The sequence below is a fragment of the Lepidochelys kempii genome, chromosome 2, assembly GCF_965140285.1.
Source record: "Lepidochelys kempii isolate rLepKem1 chromosome 2, rLepKem1.hap1, whole genome shotgun sequence".
NCBI lineage: Eukaryota > Metazoa > Chordata > Testudines > Cheloniidae > Lepidochelys > Lepidochelys kempii.
Window position 1 is genome coordinate 52019553 of NC_136381.1, and position 20251 is coordinate 52039803.

The following is a 20251-nucleotide window of genomic DNA, read 5'->3' on the forward strand; positions in this document are numbered from 1 at the left end:
AGTTGAATCTACCTTGGTGGAGCTACTATAAAGTGGATGAATAACTGGTTGGAAAAGCGTTCCCAGAGAGTAGTTATTAGTAGTTCAGAGTCAGAGGTAAAAGTGGGCCTTACACAGCTTTAACGTCACTGCCCTTTTTGTCCCCGTCCCCCCCGGGCCACCAACAGTGGGGGCAACAGGGGCAGCTGCCCCGGCGATTTAAAAGGGCTGGAGCCGCAGGTGGCATGAGGCAGACACTGTGGAAGGCTGACCCCTAGCCCCACCCTTTCTGGTGGCCCAGACCCGGGCCCCCATACCAGTAAGATGTTTATATTACTTTCACCCCTGTTCACAGTCAAGCTGGAAGGGTATACTGACTGGGGCCCTGTACCTGCAAGTCTAAGCTACATGAAATTCAGGTAGTTTATAGAATCATAGAATATCAGGGTTGGAAGGGACCTCAGGAGGTCATCTAGTCCAACCTCCTGCTCAAAGCAGGACCAATCCCCAATTTTTGGTCCTAGATGACCCCCTCAAGGATTAAACTCACAACCCTGGGTTTAGCAGGCCAATGCTCAAACCAATGAACTATCCCTCCCCCAACTCTACTAATGTTTTCAAGTATTCTCCCATTCCCCATCCGGTCCTTCCTATCAGTAAGAAGTAGATGCAGGAGGATCATTTTATTAGCCCATATCATCTAGAAAATAATGTTTTATCTGAGTCTGTTGAGTTTTTTTCTTAACTATAGTAAAATAACAATAGAGTGATTTATTATAGGAGGTTTTGTGTGGAAGTGAATGGTTTCCTTATCTCAAGGAAATTACTGTATAATATAGACATTTTCACAAGGTGGTAGAGCATGGAACCAACTTAATTCACTATTCTCCAGCAACATTTTTTTAGGGCTTCCTGTATACTCTGATCCAGGGTAGTAGTATTTTGTTGTGTCTTCCAGACCTATGTAAATCCAAGACAAATATCCCTTCATAAATGCATTCTTTTGTCTAACTGAGGGCAAATTCTCCTGTCATACGTGCACAGTGGTTCTCTGTTCTAACATTACACTCCACCCAACATACACACACATCCCTTCTGTGTAACTGACAGTGTATAGTGTGCATGAAAGGATAATTGTGCCCTAACATTTCTTAGTTTCCAACATCGCTGTACCCGCCACCTTTAACTCTGTTTTGTGTCTCCCTTGCCCAACTCAAGTGCTATTAATGTTTGTTGTTGTCACCACTGTAATTCTATTGCAGTAGCACCCAGAGACCCAATCAGGGTCAGGGCCCCAGGGTGTTAGTACAGTACTAGGTTTCAGAGTAACAGCCGTGTTAGTCTGTATTCACAAAAAGAAAAGGAGTACTTGTGGCACCTTAGAGACTAACCAATTTATTTGAGCATAAGCTTTCGTGAGCTATTGGGAGGGAGGAGGCATTTTTTCATGCTTTGTGTGTATATAATAAGATCTTCTAAACTTTCTACAGTATGCATCCGATGAAGTGAGCTGTAGCTCACGAAAGCTTATGCTCAAATAAATTGGTTAGTCTCTAAGGTGCCACAAGTGCTCCTTTTCTTAGTACAGTACTATGCTTCCCAAATCACATGCTACAGTGTTTATACAGTGTTCAGAATTTACTGCCGTATAGCAGCTGAATAGTAACCTAAAGAAATACTGAAGTAAAACTGAGCAGCTCCATTTGGATTCACTAACTGCAAGCAAGAAACCTTATAATGTAAATGCCAGTAATTTCCAAGGACTGTACAAACACAGGCCCTGATCCTGAAAACAAAACCGCACAGGGGTCCACCTGCATTGTTCTCTCTGAGAATTACAGCCATATTTTCTTATACTAGCGGTACACTGATCTTTTTGTACTTCTCACTTCTAAACTGTACTTTCCCCTGTCCCTTCCCTTCAGGGGCAAGTACAATAGAACAGTCTTTTTTCAGAGAAAGTCTCTGGCTCGATGACTTTCAGTCTATAAGTGTAGAAATGGTCACACAATCCAGGTACAGTCTCTGAGTGGGTCAATATTCATCAACTAACAGTATGTAAAATATAACCATAGTAAACAGCAATAACTGCTATTCACAGCTGTTGTGAAATGATGCTGATAGAAACAAAACAAAAAAGGATGCTATATAGATTTCAAAGGCAGAGTACCCTCCTCCTCTCAATTGCAGCAGTCAGACATGCTGGCATTAGTTGTTCAAGAACATAGTGATCTTCCCTAGTTGCTCGGCTATGATTTTGTGCATTAACAAAAAGGCAAACTACATGCCACTTTTGCCTCTGGTCATTTTCACAGGCAAAAATTCACAAAGCAAAATTTGGTAGTTTTCACGTGGCTAATAACTAGAATACAGTGATTTGTTGCAGCAAATCTATGGTAGTAAAGAATGAGTCATAGATTTCACCGGGCAAGGTGAAATACCATCACTGGTGTATCTAGTATGCAATTGGAACCCATTGGGAGCCCACTGCTCTTATTTTTCATCCCAGGTGACATGATGACCAGTCTCACAAGATATTTGCACAGGGCCTTAGCTCAGGATGGAATCAAGAAGTTGGCTCTGACCTCAAAATGGAGGAAATAATGCTCTTTCCATGAAAAATGGTATAACTTCCATCTCTCCACTGCTAACCTTAGCGCAAAGATGTGATCCAAAATGTGTTGAGCTGTAGGTATTGAACCAGAAATAACCTGGGACAATCCTGTGTCAGTCATGATAGTCCTGAGATCTTGAGCTTGAATTAGAGTTAGTCGCTGCATGGATGTTGAAATCACCCATAAAAAATTAATCTCAAAACCACTCAGCTTAATCAGAGGCTCTGAAGTGCAGTGGCACAGCCTGGATTTCAACACATTCTGTTTTAACATCATCCTAAGACTTTCACTCAAGATAGATATACAGAAAGGATCAGCAGTGTAACAGTACTCACTGGACTCAGTGAATACTGCCCCCTGCCATGTGAGAGAGGTATTGACCTTTTGTTCCTCTACAACACAATGGGAGATGACTGCAGCCAGGAAATAAAGACTAGCCTCTTACCAATACTCCTGTATGTCACACATTTATTATATACAGTGGAGCTGGTTGAAATCTTTCATATGAAAATAATTTTGAGTACAAATTGTGGATTTTGACCAAAATGAAAATTATTTTTAAGGTGAAAAAAAGCACTTCCTCTCACTTTTTTTTACTTTCCCCCCTTTTTTTCATTTGAGAAAAAAGGACAGGAGCTAAAAAATTAAGAAGAAAGTGGGTTTTTTCCCTAATTTTCTCTCATACTTGTACTCTCCTCAGTCCCCCCCCTTTTCCCAGTGGGAAAAAGTAAACAAATGAGAGAGCGTTTTTCTCCCATCAAAGTAACATGAATGTTTTAATTTTTTTTTCATTCAGAAAATATCATTTAGATTTTTCATTGAAAAATGAAAAATTTTGGAAAAATAGTCACAAAAATCTTACATATTTAGAGGGTTTAATTGGGGTTTTGTTTTGCTTTTCGTGAAACATATTTGCCATTTTCCAACCAGCTATATTATATAGTATGGTGTCAGACATAAGCAGAATCTTTGAATTCACAGGTAGTTAGGCGCCAAAATACTTTTGAGGATCTGGGCCCTGATTCCTTGAATTTGGAAGGGAATCTGGCGGAGAACTACAGGAGGTCATTGGGCACTTTCAAATGTTCTTGGAAGCAAGTGGTATAGAAGAGAAAACGGAGAGGTTGAAATTCTCCTCACTACCACATATGGTAGGCTCAGAGGCAATAGAAAGACTCAATGCATTTCTGTGGGAGTATGAAGGGCACAACAAACTACTAAACAAAGTCATTCAGAAATTTCAAGAACTCTTTGATCCATACAAGAAGGACACATGGGAAATGTACATTTTCTTACAGGACACTAGCTGCTAAGTGAGGCCATGGATCATTATCATAGAATCATAGAATCATAGAATATCAGAGTTGGAAGGGACCTCAGGAGGTCATCTAGTCCAACCCCCTGCTCAAAGCAGGACCAATCCCCAATTAAATCATCCCAGCCAGGGCTTTGTCAAGCCTGACCTTAAAAACTTCTAAGGAAGGAGATTCTACCACCTCCCTAGGTAACGTATTCCAGTGTTTCTGTCACCCCTAGGTCCTTTTCTGCAGAACTGCTGCCTAGCCATTCGGTCCCTAGTCTGTAGCTGTGCATTGGGTTCTTCCGTCCTAAGTGCAGGACTCTGCACTTATCCTTATTGAACCTCATCAGATTTCTTTCGGCCCAAACCTCCAATTTGTCTAGGTCCCTCTGTATCCTATCCCTGCCCTCCAGCGTATCTACCACTCCTCCCAGTTTAGTATCATCCGCAAATTTGCTGAGAGTGCAATCCACACCATCCTCCATTATGGTTCATAGAGTTGCATTAAAAAGTTAGGTAATGTGAATTTGAACAGTTAATAGATGGACTAATAAGAGGCTGAATTATCTGTGATGTAACTGATAACCAGGGATCCTAGAAATCCTTTTGCCATGGAAAAATGTGCAATTTGCATTTTTAGAGAGAATCTTTAGTTTTTACAGTTTGTGAAAAAATATAAACATATACAGTAGTACTCCATGCCACAAGTGCTCACATAGGAATATGGGAAATTGATGTTTCAGCCCCGGGCAGTAGGGTTCCCACTGTCAGATTTAATTTTAATTGTGGAAAAATGCAAATGTTTATGGTTTTTTATCTGCAAATTTTGGGGGGTTTATCGTGGAAAACTAGGATCCCTGCTGATATCCAGGTCAGAGCAAGGTATTGTGGAAAATGAACTTGCCTTTGGATAGATCAGAAGATATTTGCAGGACTCATGAAACCTATGCTTCCCAAATGAACATGAGGGGATACAGCTGAAACTGAGTAAACAGGATGACATATATGGAAGGAAAACATGATTGGAAGCTATTTTTTTTGTATGAGATGTAGATTTTCCAAAATCCTAAAAGGAAGGGTATTTAGTGAAAGTATGAAGCTCAGAAAAAAAGAGGGATTGAGTTATCTGAGTCAGAAAAAGCAAATGAAGGCAAAGTTATTGCTGAGACAAAGGGGCAATATAGAGCAAATTGGCTGACAGTCCTATTAACTTCAGTAACTTCCATGTTATCATGTTTACTCAAATTCAGCTGTACTGCCTTGACTTAGATAAATATTTCCTGATTTAATTATTTTAATAAACAATATATTTTAAAAGCACTTTTGTCCCTTTGTATTTCAAGGGAAAGAAAGGGAGAGTCTTTTATTTCACATATCCTACAGGAAGCCCATTGCATAAGCTGCATTTCATTAAATTCTTTTTTTCACCATTCATTTTTAGATTTTTATTTGTATTTCTTTTACAGGAGCACTTAAAAGTAAAACGTCATTTTTCTGAATTCCTAGCTGCCAAAGTTCTTGGGTCCTGTTGTCTTGCCTTTCATATTGCCTTGAGCATAAGCAAATAAATTGGTTAGTGTCTAAGGTGCCAATAGTACTCCTTTTCTTATTTGATTTCAAACAATTGTTTCCCCTAGCCTATCTTTTGTATTTTCTGGCACGCTGACTTTCTGATTACATGGTTTTCAGAATTTCCTTTCTCTTGAGTTCTGAATATTTTATAGCTTTTCACAGTGATTTAATTCAACAACTAACGCATTAAGATGGTTGTGTAGCACAACATATGGATTAATTAGAACAGCATGTGGTCTGCGGTGATCCAATTGGCTAGCACTGCCTGAGGTCTGGAAAGGCCAAACTTGATCAAATACATCTGTATTTTAATTAGGATTCCTTTGTCTATATAAGTGTGGGTTTCAGTGAGATTTGGATGCTGATTACACTGCTGTAGTGCTCTCTAACACTTCTCAATCTATGCCAACCCGTTTGTTAATGAAATTCAAGCTAACACATTTTGGTTTCTCACTATACAATAGGATGTGCTCAATGTTAAATCAATGCTGAGTCTGATTCACCCGCTAATACAATGCAGTGGTGTGCCTCAAAATATCTCTCTTGCCTTGGATTTCTACTTCCCCAATGGTTCCCTTAATTCTAATGGCAATTCCAAATCTAGAACTTCCCTGAGTGCTGAAAAAATATGTCCAGTGTGCAGTGGCAGTCAAAAACACTAACAGAAAGTTAGGAACCATTAGGAAAGAGATAGATAATAAGACAGTAAACATCATAATGTCACTATTTAAATCCATGATACTCCCACACCTTCAATACTGTGTGCACTTCTGGTTGCCGTATCTCAAAAACCGATATATTAGAATTGGAAAAAGCACAAAGCAAAACAAAAATGATTAGGGGTATAGACAGCTTCCACATGAGGTGAGATTAAAAGGATTCTGACTGTTCAGCTTGGAAAAGAGATGACTAAGGGGGGATATGACAGAGGTCTATAAAATCATGGATGGTGTGGAGACAGTGAATAAGGAGGTGTTATTTATCCCTTCACATAATACAAGAACCAGCAGTCACCCAATGAAATTTATAGGCAGTATGTTTAAAACAAACAAAAGGAAGTGCTTCTTCACACAATACACAGTCACCTTCTGGAACTCATTGCCAGGGGATGTTGTAAAGACCAAAAATATAACTGGGTGCAAAAAAGAATTAGATAAGTTCATGGAGTATAGGTCCATCAATGGCTATTAGCCAAGATGGTCAGGGATGCAACCCCATGCTCTGGGAGTCTTAAGCCTCTGACTTCTAGAAAATGGGACTTGACGACAGGGACAGGTCATTTGATAATTGTCCTGTTTTGTTCATTCCTTCTGAGGCATCTGGCACTGACCACTGTCAGAAGAGAGGATACTGGGCTAGATGGACCACTGGTCTGATTGAGTACGGCCATTTGTATATTCTTAAATTCAGCACATACCACAGACCACTACTTTAACAACAACAACGAGGCATCACATTTTTAATAGTGATTGTCAAAATTCAGATTGGAAAACGGTGGGCTAATTTTAACTTTTTACATCAGATCTACCAAGCTATTTGACACCCATTTGCATTAACTAATAGGGTCAGGGCATCCGTGTGATCTTCATAGGCCCATTTTATCCAGTGAGTGTGTATTTTGCTTCCATTCATGACCCAGAAAGACAATAAGTGAATAGTCCTTCATCATGGCCAATTTCTTTTTAAAACGCAGCCTTCTGTTTCAGGTGATGTTTAGGAGGAGTTTTTAATTCAGCAGCTTACTGTGTTGCTGCGACTTCTGGACTCTGTCACAAACTCTTTGTAAAAATAGATTTAAATCTAAAAGCTGTTGAAGGAAATTAGAATATTGTTCTCTGCTCAGATGCTTTAGCCCTGCTATATTTTATGCCAGCTCCCTTTTATGTATTGAAGAACTTACACTAAAACAAACTAACTATAGAAATGCTGCTGCCACAAAGAGTGATTTCCTAAACTGTCTGTCTAGTACAGTGGTTCTCAACTGTGGTCCGCCGCTTGTTCAGGGAAAGCCCCTGGCGCGCTGGGCCGGTTTGTTTACCTGCCACATTCGCAGGTTCGGCTGATCACAGCTCCCACTGGCCGCGGTTCACCGCTCCAGACCAATAGGGGCTGCAGGAAGGGCGGCCAGCATATCCCTCGACCCGTGCTGCTTCCCGCAGCCCCCATTGGTGTGGAGCGGCGAACCACGGCCAGTGGGAGCCACGATCGGCTGAACCTGCGGACACGGCAGGTAAACAAACCGACCTGGCCCGCCAGGGAGTTTCCCTGAACAAGCAGTGGACCACAGTTGAGAACCGCTGCTGTAGCATGTAACAAAATGTTCTCTCTCTCTCTCTCTCTCTCTTTCAATCTCTTTTTCATGTGTGTGCATGTCTGAAGCAGCATCCATCAGCATAATATCTATATGCCAACTGACTGGCAGATTGAATCCATTCACCTCCCACTGAAAGCTAGTAGCCCAATAGTTTAGGACAGGATGTTAAAAGTAATTAAATTAGTACAATGTATAATTTGAATATTCATGGGAGCTGGGTATGTGCCAGCTGGGATAGGCTTTGGCAGTGTATGAAACATATAGAAAAAAACATATAACAAGATCAGTCTGAGAGTTTGTAGCGTAATATACTGCTGCCCAAGCTCTCTAAGTCTGCTGTACTGCAGGAGGAATATGCTTACCCACAGAGAGAGGAGCATACACTTACAATCCTCTGGATTGATCCACTCTGGTCCTGACTGCAAGTTCTTAAGAAAGCCACAGTCACAAGAATGTGTTGGCCTTGTCTGCTGCAAATGCAGTTAATGCAGATTGTAGGGCTATAGGACACTATGTAATGGAAGGATTTTATTTTGTAGGATTCTTTCTCCCTGTCCTTCACCCACACTGAGCCTATAGTAATTTCACTGGGTGCGAGCAAGATTGTAAGACTGCCACAGCAGGCTTGCTCTGTTGTACCAGATTTCCACTTCTAACCACGTAGGCCCTCCTTGCTGCTGCTGTACTGTCACTATGCTTTCACTGATTGAGGAGTGGTTGTCTGAGTATCATCAGGAGCAGCAGTCCCTTAGTGCTCACTATTAATTTCTCAGACACTGTGTCCCAAAAGGTTACTATGGAGTCTGTAATAAAGACTGATATTGTGCTTGCTTGATTTCACTTTTTAAGACAAACGATATTGTTTACTAAGGCAACCCATATACACATCAAGTATTTTATTGTTTCACTAGAAAAGCTCTGCGATATCTTGTTTGCAGTGTTTTCGTAGCCATGTTAGTCCCAGGATATTAGAGAGACAAGGTGGGTGAAATAATATCTTTTATTGGACCAACTTCTGTTGATGAAAGACCTGAAGAAGAGCTCTGTGTAGCTTGAAAGCGTATCTCTGTCACTAAGAGAAGTTGGTCCAATAAAAGATATTACCTCACCAAACTTCTCTCTCTGAGATACCTTGACATTACAGTTCAATAGCTACTTTGGGGGTGGGCTGGATTAAGTCATCAAAGAAATTTTAGCCAGAAAATCATTTGCAAATTGCATGATTCATCTCAAGTCCAAGAAGTATTCTGGGTCTCTTAAAAATGGACCAAGTAGCTGCATATATATAATCTATAACATACTGTTTAATTCATCACCACTAGTCGGAGACTAAAAGAGTAAAAGAATGATCTGTTCAAGTCATTTTTCTTTCTTGGTATTTTAAATATGTATGAAATAATCATGTGCCCTGGATTAAGGTTTATGTTAAAAAGTCACATGTGTCCTGAGCCAGGGACCACTTCTGGTCATATGTTTCCTTTATTTTATAAAGCTCTTTGGATAAGGATGCAGTTGACGAAAGATGATTCACAAAGCCTTGAAAATCAATAATATATATATACTATATATATATTATTGATGATTTATATAATAATAGATAGATATAATAATAGATGATTTATAAAATAGCTGGCTGCATATCATTAGTACTAGATAAGAACTTGCATTGTCAAATACTGATAACACAACCTGTTACGATACAGTGAGCCTGGTATCATGGAGCGGTTTGAGCATTCTTAGAATGTTTATTACTTTGCTTCCAGTTTAGTCATATGGCCATATGTGTTCCAAGACATTATATCCTCCGCTTATAAGGAACGCACTCTAACTTCCTGGCAATAAAATAACATTAACAAAACAAAACTTTGGATATTGGGTCCCATCTGCTGGGAAAAAAGTTGGAACTTACTCAGAATGAAGACAGTGAGACATCCCTGTAGGGTAACTATTTTACTGCTTATGGTATCTGATGCTAATTGAGTGCCACTACTAGCCAAAGGGGGCACATGAAGAATGTTTAAATGGCGTAGTTGCATTATTTGGTTTTGGTTTTTTTATTTTGTTGTTGTTGTTTTTTAAGTATTTGACATTATATTTATAACATTTAGATGCTTGAAACTGAAATGAAGGGTTAAATCCTGATTCCAGCATTTGGCCTTATTTTCTTTCTTCTATTTTACAGCGCCTCACACTCACATAGGTTTGTTGTTGTAGAGTTACTCAAGTGCATGGGGGGGGGGGAGACAAAGTTTCATTTTTATTTTTCATTAGTCATTGGCACTGGTTCAGTTTCAGTGGCCTTCTTGGTATGGATGGAAGACCAACAAATTACAAGCCGTGCTTACGAAAGGATGCCTCTACAGGGTTGGTGATCATGAGGTCCCCGAAAGGTTTGGTAGCATAAGATTGCAAATGACAGACACAGACTGAGGATCCAGCCAGACCATCTTAAGTACCTACCTAGAGATCTAGTGCTCAGTCTGGAAGGAGGCTACATCTCTTTGGGAGATGATGATGAATGATGTGGGGGAGAGGGTTACTGAAGTTATATCTAAAGAGAAACGTGTGTGGTGGAGCAACAGTATGAAGAATTGTGTAGACTTTGCAAACTAAATTTAAAATGGTAGGTCAAATTTTGAGGCTACCTTCCCTTAATACAAGGCAAAACCTCTAGAGGTTTGCTGGCTTGAAAGCCTCATCCTGTGTCACTATCACTTTATCATTGACTGTCATTGCCATTTTAAATTATCTGACTGGGAACCTGGGTATGACAGAGCACAAGGAATAAAGACTATTCTGCGGGCAGTAGAAAGGGCAGGTGAACATCGCAGGTGCAGAGGGAATTTTTAGAAGTCAAAGGCTGGTATTAAGAATCCCAATCCCGCTGCATAAAGGCCACAGCTGGCTACATAAAGTCCACAGCTGCCAAGTTTTGTGCAGCTCTATGAGAGAGATTTTATGCAAATTATTATTATTGTTATTGTTGTTATTATTTTATTTTATTTATGACTTGTAATGCAGTTATTTCTTAGAGACCCCAAGTCAGGGATCAGGCCCCATTGTGCTAGGCGCTGTACACACACAAAGCACTTACAATTTACATTTTGTGCTAATCTGCCTGTTTATATATAATTTATGTACAGTCATAAACTTCACTTTTAAAAAAATTGTATTGATTTAGTGCTGGTGAAAGGTATGTGACTGACAGCCCTGGTGAATGAAGGCTTCTGTTTAGCTATGGGGCAGCAGTAGGACAAGTTTCTCAAGCCCATGTCTCTGCTGGCATACTTTACCCATGATTGGGGTGAACTGAAACAAAGGTCGTTCTCTCTCCATGGCTTGTACAGCTCTTGGCTTCTCTGCCAAATCGGCCAGTTAGTGCAAAGTCTGGTGGTGAGTTAGTGATGTGGGACATGGAAATGACACTCACCAAATTCATCTCAGAGCGGCCACCAAACACCTATAGGAAGCGAACAACTTTGAACTCCTGCTTTGCTGGGCTGGATTCAAACTATCGACCTGCAGGTGAAAGACATTATCAAGTTAAGGCCTCACTTAAGAGAGGGTTTTATAGGTAGCCATATAATGTATAAAGAATAGCATGAGTACAAGGTCAAGCATTCAGCAGTTAGGAAATGCCTGAATTAAGGTTATCCAATAACCTTATGTGTATATGCATTATGATACAATATTGAATTACAAGATCACATGCTTCTTTTTCCACATGAGTTGTCAGGGTGATTTGAACCCAGGCCCTTCAGAGGTCACATTCTACTTGAGCCGAATGACTACTGGCAGCAGAAATAGTCTATTGTCTCTGTGGACCAGCCTCTAGAGGGAGACAAGACACATACTTTGTCACAAGTATTTGTGAAAGAGCAGTGCAATGTTGGGAACCAAGATTCCTGTGCTCTATTCCTAGTTCTAGAAACAGACTGTGGTCTAGTGGCAGATCCAAGCACATAGATTTGGCACATTCATTCTGAAAGGTATTGTGGATGAGACTTGGGTCTGTTGTAGTAGAGGTTCCAATCCCAGCTCTTACAGAAGTGATCTTCAGAAGATCCTCTCCTTTACCTTAAACAGGGCGAATGATAAATGCAGACTCCTAGGGGAAGGGTATGAGGCCATGATCAGCACTAATGAGTGTGAACTTCACAGAAATATTAACACCAGGCAGTAGAAGAGGTAAGACCAGAGCTCCTGACTCCCAGGCTAGGACACCTCCTCACTAGGACAAATGGTATTTCACAAAGGTTGGTTGGGCTCTTTCTCTTTCTCTCATGGGTCACATTATACCAGAGATGCAGGTAGCTGTGATGTGGTTGCACAAATGAATCTAAAACACAACACTGCAGATATCCTTCTGATACTTTTCTGCCCAACTAGAGTAAAAATGGTGCAACAGGAACTGGAGCTGCAGGAATTGGAACTGGAGCTGCGGGAACTGGAGCTGGTTGGTGCCGCTTTGCTCTTTGAATCACCGCTGGCACAACACTGGCTTTTTGACACAAATGCCCGGTCTAATATCCAAACACACGTTTTTAAAGAGAACTGTAAACCCTGCACTTCTCTTCTGAATTAAGAGGAGAGAAGTTAAACCTTTAAGGAAAAAGTTACCAGATGATCCCTGTTACCACTGTTATTCTCCCTGCCCTACCACTTTTCACTGCAGTCTCTGCCATCTCCTCTTGAGGGTTTTGTCTTAACCTAGGAGAATAAGGGGAATGACTTCATCTTTGTCTTTAAAGTGCCAGACTCTTCTGTGGTGCCATGTAAATAATAATAATTAATAATAAATTATAATAATTAATAATTAATCATAATTAAGAAACACTGTCCTGAAATGATGGAAGGGCTGTATGCTCTTATAGGTACCTTCCTTCCTTTGAGGTGTAAAGGAGAGGCCATTGTGGTCACTAAAGGTCCCATGTCATTTTTATAAAACTCAGACTCTAGTCATTATATTCTGCCTACTTCAATTCCCACTGATCTGCAATGTCGTGGTTTTTGCCCTGTTAAACAGTTGCTGCATTTCACCCAGTGGTGGGTCAAGGGCTCCTGATTACACTATGAAAACTGCCATTTTGATAAAAGAGGCTGCTCCTGCCAAAATCTGAACTAACCTCCTGCTTTGGCTTAGTAGCACAGGCTCAACCTTTCCCTAGTTATCCCCACTCAACAAAGTTTTGTTTTAAAGTTTCCCTGGGTTCTTGCCATTGGGCAGAGTTAGGATGACCAGATAGCAAGTGTGAAAAGCTGGGTCAGAGGTGGAGAGTAATAGGTGCCTATATAAGACAAAGCCCTGAATATTGGGACTGTCCTTATAATATTGGGATATCTGGTCATCCAAGGCAGAGTTCACTATGAAATGCAGATTTCCTACCTATTAGCCATTCTAATTACATTTGTAACTGTGTTGGTCATAGTTTCCCATTCAGGCTCAACATGGCCAAATTGTGGGAGTCAGTTATCATGGCAATGAGTGATATAAAAATGCCTGTAAATAAAGAATAGCAAAAGGCCTGATCAGAAGCCCTGTTGAGCTCAATGGAAAGACTCCCACTGACTTTAGTGCACTTTGGATCAGGCCCAAAAACTGTGCAAAGCCAGACAAGGAGAGGTTTATGCAGTGATTGTAGTGCTTGCCCTGTGTGCTGACAAGTATTAATTAGCTAATACTCCAATGGTCTTTGGTAGCTTGGATTCAGTGTCATTCCTTACAGTTGCAAGCATGTAAGTGTGTACCTAATTTTAGGTAATCTCAGGGATGTTAATGGCTTCAGTGCTTTGCAGGATCATGGCCTAGGTTTGTAAAATACTTGATCATCTACCTTGTGAGCAACATTTCTCTCTGATATTGTGTTTGTTATCAGAATCCTTATAAACTAGCCTCAGACTGCTCCATTATGCCAGACAGTTAATACTGTGCTTGCCCTTTGAATTATACTCAGTCAATATACTAAGTTTCAGAGTAGCAGCAGTGTTAGTCTGTATCCGCAAAAAAAAAAAAAAGGAGTACTTGTGGCACCTTAGAGACTAACAAATTTATTTGAGCATAAGCTTTCGTGAGATACAGCTCACTTCATCCAATGCAGTGAGCTGTAGCTCACGAAAGCTTATGCTCAAATAAATTTGTTAGTCTCTAAGGTGCCACAAGTACTCCTTTTCTATTTTCAATGTACTAAATGGCTCACATGGTAGTATATGGCTATTTGTTATTCTTTAGAGCAGCAAGTTTGTCCCTTGTAAGGATGGACCATACTTTACTGAACCAGATGTTCATAAAAGAAGCCCGGGGCTTAAAGCATTGGTCAGGAATAGAAAGTCTCACAGCTAATAAAAGAAAATGGAGGAGGGAATCAGTTTTCTGTGTAAGAACATTCTCCATCAGCACCCAGGAGGGCTCTGAATATAGTCAGTTGTGTCAGATTCCTGCTGTGGCTTCCAAACAATGCTGTGTTGTGTGAAGGCAGTGCTAATGCAGTGGTGTCTCTGTGTTATATTGACTGCTAGGCTGAGCAAATCCCGGAATGATTAGGAATTCACTTTGTGTGCCCTTGTCTTCCGCAGCTAGTTGGTGAAGCAGGCTATTGTGGATGGAAAAAGGAAACAAAAAGCATTTTGATCTGCACAGCGCTCATGAGATGGTATTGAATTTATTGTGATTTAAAACAAAAACAAAACCCAGCAAAGAAACAGATCAGTATCTGATTAGAGATCAGCACATGCACAAATGCTGATGGCGAATAGTTGCAGGCATCATTTTTCAGGGCCTTGAAAAAAAGCTTTGTATTTTTGTGTCTAGCTACTCTTTACTTAGAGATGTTAGAGTTTGCCTTAAGCATTAGCAAGACAAGCAATTGCTTGGGACCCAGAATTCTTGGGGAAATGTAATAACCATTATCTCTTCCAGCAGTAAGACTGGAGGTGCAGGAAGATCTCCAATGGTTTAAGTAGGGAAGGTGATTTCTGTACCAGGTGCCGTGGTCGTGGAGGGTGGGCACCATGGTCAAGAGGCAAAGAGCAGGGTGGGCTGTGTGTGCGAGGCCACAGAAGGGAGCTTGGGGCAATGGGCGGTGGGGAGCCCAGGGAGGCAGCAGGGGCCAGGGGGATGGAGACATGGATGGGGAGGCAGCAGGAGCCAGGGGCAATGCACGGGTCGGGAGGAGAGGGAGGCAATGGGCCTGGGGGTGATGTGGGGTGGGTGGGGATCCTGGGGAAGCAGCAGGGGCCAGGAGTGATGGGTGGGGAACCCAGAGAGGCACCAGGGTCCAAGGGCACCAAAATACAAGTTCACCCAGGGTGCCATTTTCCCTAAGGCCAGCCCTGCACTGAATCTTTTTAGGTCTCAGTTTTTTCATCCATACAATGGACATTTTAACATTAAGATTTTTTGAACACTCACTTTTCACCTCAACTATATTGTCCATGAAGTTTCACACAGTGGAACTGTTCCAGATAGTGGATAGCCTACTCTTTCAATGAGCTCATCCATACATTCTGATGTTGCAGATTGTCAAGTGTCCAATTACAGACTAGATCATGGTACTGTAAACCCTAATGCTGCTGTTACTTTGACTCCTCCATGGCAAAGTTTGGAACCTCAGGTTAGAAGCACATAGATAATTGCACCAAGAAGTGAAATGATTTTCTGTTAATCTTAGCCAGTAAAAGTCCTTCATTACTGCAAGGATGCAGCACTATTGCATATTGATGACTCGGCTCATTACAATTTTTTCCTTGTATATTTGAAAAGTGCTATACATCTAATTATCACAGGCTAGAAATGGTCTTGATACATGCAATCCAGCCTCTTGCAATTAAATTTAGTAAATATCCTCTATTGATCTTAGAAGTTCAATGAGGGCTTGATTTCATCTCTTTGAATCTAGGACAACATTTCCATTTCCATTGATGAGGTAGGGACTGAACCTTCATGCTCCACTAGAACCGGTTGAAAAATCAAAAGAGTTCCTCACAAAAAAAATGCAAGTTTTTAAAGAATTCCCCCCCCCCAGACCAATATTTCAATTTTCATTTTTCTGCAGAATTTCTTATAAACGCTGTTTTTGTTTTTTAATTTGTTGTTATTTTGAAATATCACACTATGTAAGATAGCTGACCAGCCAAAATTGGCAAAAGAAAACCTTCCCCTCCCCCCAAAAATGCACTCAGTCCTTTCCTTCCCAATTCATTTTAATTCAATGAAACTTTATTTGCGTGACCAGCTATACAAGTGTTGCCAAAGTTACAGTAGGAAGGATAACAATATACAAGGGATATGACTCTCATGCTTCCTGGCCAACCCTTAACTGTGTGGAGTTCAGAAGAAACTTTCCCAATAGGCAGATTCCTCTACCATGGTGTTTCTCACACTGTCCTCTAAATCATCTGACATTGGTTTCAATAGGACTAAGATTTCACCCACTGTCAGACACAGAGCCCTGGCTAAATTGCCCACTGGTCTAACTCAGGATGGTAATTCCTGTGCTCCTAGCAACATGAATCAAAACAGGCTGATTGCAGATTACTGCATCACTAAGAACAACCTTTTTTATGTTTACTCATCGTGTAGGTCAATTTGGATAATTGCTTAGTCATGTTTTTAAAACATGCACAATTGTTAAACGTAGACAGTTTTTCACGATTAAAGTTGCACACTCAGTTTTATTATAGGTTTCAGAGTAGCAGCCATGTTAGTCTGTATCCGCAAAAAGAAAAGGAGGACTTGTGGCACCTTAGAGACTAACAAATTTATTTGAGCATAAGCTTTCGTGAGCTACAGCTCACTTCATTGGATGCATGAATTTATTATTATTATTATTATTATAGTTTCACAGCCCATTAACTGCTCACTTCTGTATGGATAATGGTTTAATCAAATACATATCATATGTCCACTATGAACAAATAGGGGATCTGCTGGGGTCCCTGGTTTTTCACTACTCTGATTGCTGTTTCAGGGGATGGATGGGTGGCAGTAATCTTGGAAGCTACATGGCCCCGCATCATCTAACAGGTTAACAGTGCTATTTCACAGCCAAATCAGAGATCGCTTGGACGTGACCCCTTTCCAGTTCTTTCCTGGATGATTCCTATCAGCCAACGAAGAACCCACCACACTACATTAAAACTTCAGGAGGGACTCCTTGATCCTGCTCAAGGAGTTTTCTCTGACCTCATTCCCGTAAGTAGAGGTTGGGTTGAGTCTGAGAGCCTTCAGAGCTTCACCAACCACGACCAAGAAGTAAGTGCCCTCTCCAAAGACAAAGCAGGCTCTATGGCTGCTGGAGCAGATAGGATCTTAAGGTTCAGAATCCACAGAAATGAATCTGGGCTAGATTTAAGTGACTTTCCCACTGGCACCAATCTACCTCTAATTTTAGGCAGAAAACATGTGAGCATGAACAATGAAGCATTTAATTTTTTGTTAATAGACCCTTGGCCCCTAAAAGGTGGAATATGCTAAAAAAATTGCTTGTACATAGTGGCATATGGAAAAACAGACCCTATGGCACCAAACTCTGTACCTCTTCTTTCTTGCCCCTAAAATAGGCTCAGATTAATGCTGCAAAGGAGCATCCATTTGCCCTTACATTTTATTTGCCCATACCCGCAGCAGTTCTCCCCTTTCTTTCTTAGACTGACTATTCCTGTCAGGACCACAAGAAAGCTGCATGAGGGGAAGTGGGTGTATCAAGGGGTGTGCTTGCTAAGATGCATGTACCAATGCTCCCTGGCCTCGGTATGGCTATACTGCAGCTGGGAGCAAGCGGCCCAGCCCAGGTAGACAGACTCACTCCAGGACTCTAAAAACAGCAGTGTGAAAATTGCAGCTCAGGCTGGAGCTTGGGCTCTCAAGCCCACCAACCCCCTAGGTTTCAGAACCTAAGCTCCAGCCCAAGTGCAATGTCCAAACTGCTATTTTTCATGTGCTAGCTCAAGCCCCACTACTGTGAGTCCATTTAGCCCAGCTGGGAGGCTCACTCCCAGCTGCAGAGTCAACATAGGCCCAGGCTGTCCCCTGGATGCCCCTCAGTACCCTCTGAGGGGCTGCAGACCTGCCCCTCCATGCATTTATAGAGGAGTCAGATAGAACCATTCCAGCCTGCATTTCCCTCCAGGCTATAGCATTGGGAGCCCTTAAACTCACAAGAGAGATTATGAATAACCATCAGGATGTGGAAATGCCAAATTACTTCAAAAAACGCTTTTAATTAACTATACCAGCCAAAGCAAAACTGTATATGTGAGCAAGTGAAGTGTGCTTGGCATTCATGCAAAGGGCTGGGGTAAATGGGTAAAGGGCAAGTCTAACTATGTCTTTATTATTAACAAACAACATCTGATTATAGCACTGTCTGCATTTAATTACTAGTGTAGATTCCAGTGTTTGCAAGTGTCATGGTTTTTGCTAAATATGTGGAGGCTTGCCATTTACTTCAAAGGCTTTTGGATCAGGCTCTAAGTACTTAAATTTTGCTAAAGACAATGTTGTGCTCTCAACTTGCATCCAAATGAAAAAGTAAATGTATGAATTCCAGTTTCTGACCCTTGGCAGAAAATAAAATAGTCTAATCCTATATCACACAGGAGTGTTTTGGCTCCCTGAAATCTTTCAAAGAGCTTTCAGTGTGGCCATGTGAACACTTTCTTCCCAATTGTTCATGCAGAGACATATTTGCATGAATATTTATGCGTATTTTCACTTTTTGCAAACAAACTTCACCTCTATAAATATTTACTCCAAAATGGGTACCTTGTAAATATCATTATAGTGATGTCATGGTTTTCAATCAAATGAATCTTCACAATTACTTTTATGGTGTATTTTGTCCCATTTCAAAGAAAAATATATTTTTTTCAAAGATGAAGATGTAACTATTCATTTATGAGGATGAAATTCACCCAAAGCAGATTTTCATTTAGCTCTTGGCTTTTGACTTGAAATTTCTCATAACTGGAAGGCAAAGCCTGCCTATGTACTACAAAATATACCTTGAATTTAGGATTCTGCCTTCAGCTGAAAATGAAAGTTCCAAGCAAAGATGCAAAACAATACTGTCCCATCATAAAAGAGACAGACACTTCTTTTTGTACACTCAGTGTGTATGAACATTACTAAAATAGCACTTATTATTTGTATTACTGTAGCACCTAGCAGCACCAGTCACAAACCATGACCGCATAATGCTAGGTGCCATGCATACTTATAACAAAAAGATGGTACCTACCCCAAAGACCTTACAATCTAAGTAGAAAACCAGAGACAACAGACAAACCAATGGGGAAGTCCAAGGAAACAATGAGACACTATTGGTCAGCATGATAAGCAATGGTATCAGTGCACCAGCAGCCTAGCCATTGTTAAGTTTTTTGTAGGCATCATAGGAAAGGGGAGTTTTAAGGAGAGCTTTGAAGGTGGAAAGGGAGTTGGTTTTTCAGATGTTTATAAGGAGATTGTCCCAAGCATCATGGGCAGAGTGGGAGAAAGCAGGAAGGTGTCTGTTTGAAAATTTAGCAAATGGAACAATAAAAGACCTGCATTATGGACCAACTGGAGACAGGAGTTAATGAAGTGAGCTGTAGCTCACCAAAGCTTATGCTCAAATAAATTGGTTAGTCTCTAAGGTGCCACAAGTACTCCTTTTCTTCTTTCAATACTGAAAGAGAGAGGATACGAAGGTGGGCATAGGTCATGAAGGGCCTTGAAAATGAAGACAAGCGTAGGGATACAAAGAGACGGTAACATGGTCAAAGTAACAGGCTAGGAGAATGATCATTGCAGCACCATTCTGAATGGCTAAGAGCAGGGAAAAGCTGCATTCGCTCAGGCCAGAGGCAACTAAGACACCTGTAATCACAACACTGTAATCGAGACACAAGATGATAGTTTTAGCTGTGTGGATGGATAAGAAAAGCTGAATTTTAGAGATGTTATTCAGAAAGAATCACTTAATGCCAGGAGAGAGTTCTGACTGTTTTCAAGCTACCCATAACAAACAATAAATTATAAATTCTTTGTGCAATCGAGCCATTCACAGTTTATTAGTGCTGCTGTTTTTATTATTTTTCGAGCTAGCAACTGCTCAGTGACTTTGTCATATGTACTGTTTGGTTTCTATATTTTAAAAAGATCAATGAGTTTATCTTATTTTACCTTAATTCACCCTTCACTAACCGTTTCTGAAATAAGACTCCAACATCAATTTTCATTTCTTAATGTGACCTAGATAATGCTCAAGATTTTCTGCTGGTGTAAATCAGCATAGCTCCATTGACTGTGGTGAATCTTCCCCAAAGTGTTTACTTGGGTTTTAGAGCTAAACAGACATATCGCTCATCTTTGTTATCTCATATCGCTCATCTTTGATACATAAAATGGTCATTAATAAAATAACCATAAGAATCACGTTGTCATTCTTCCTCAAACTCACTGATAATCAAGTTACACAAGTGCTAAACAAA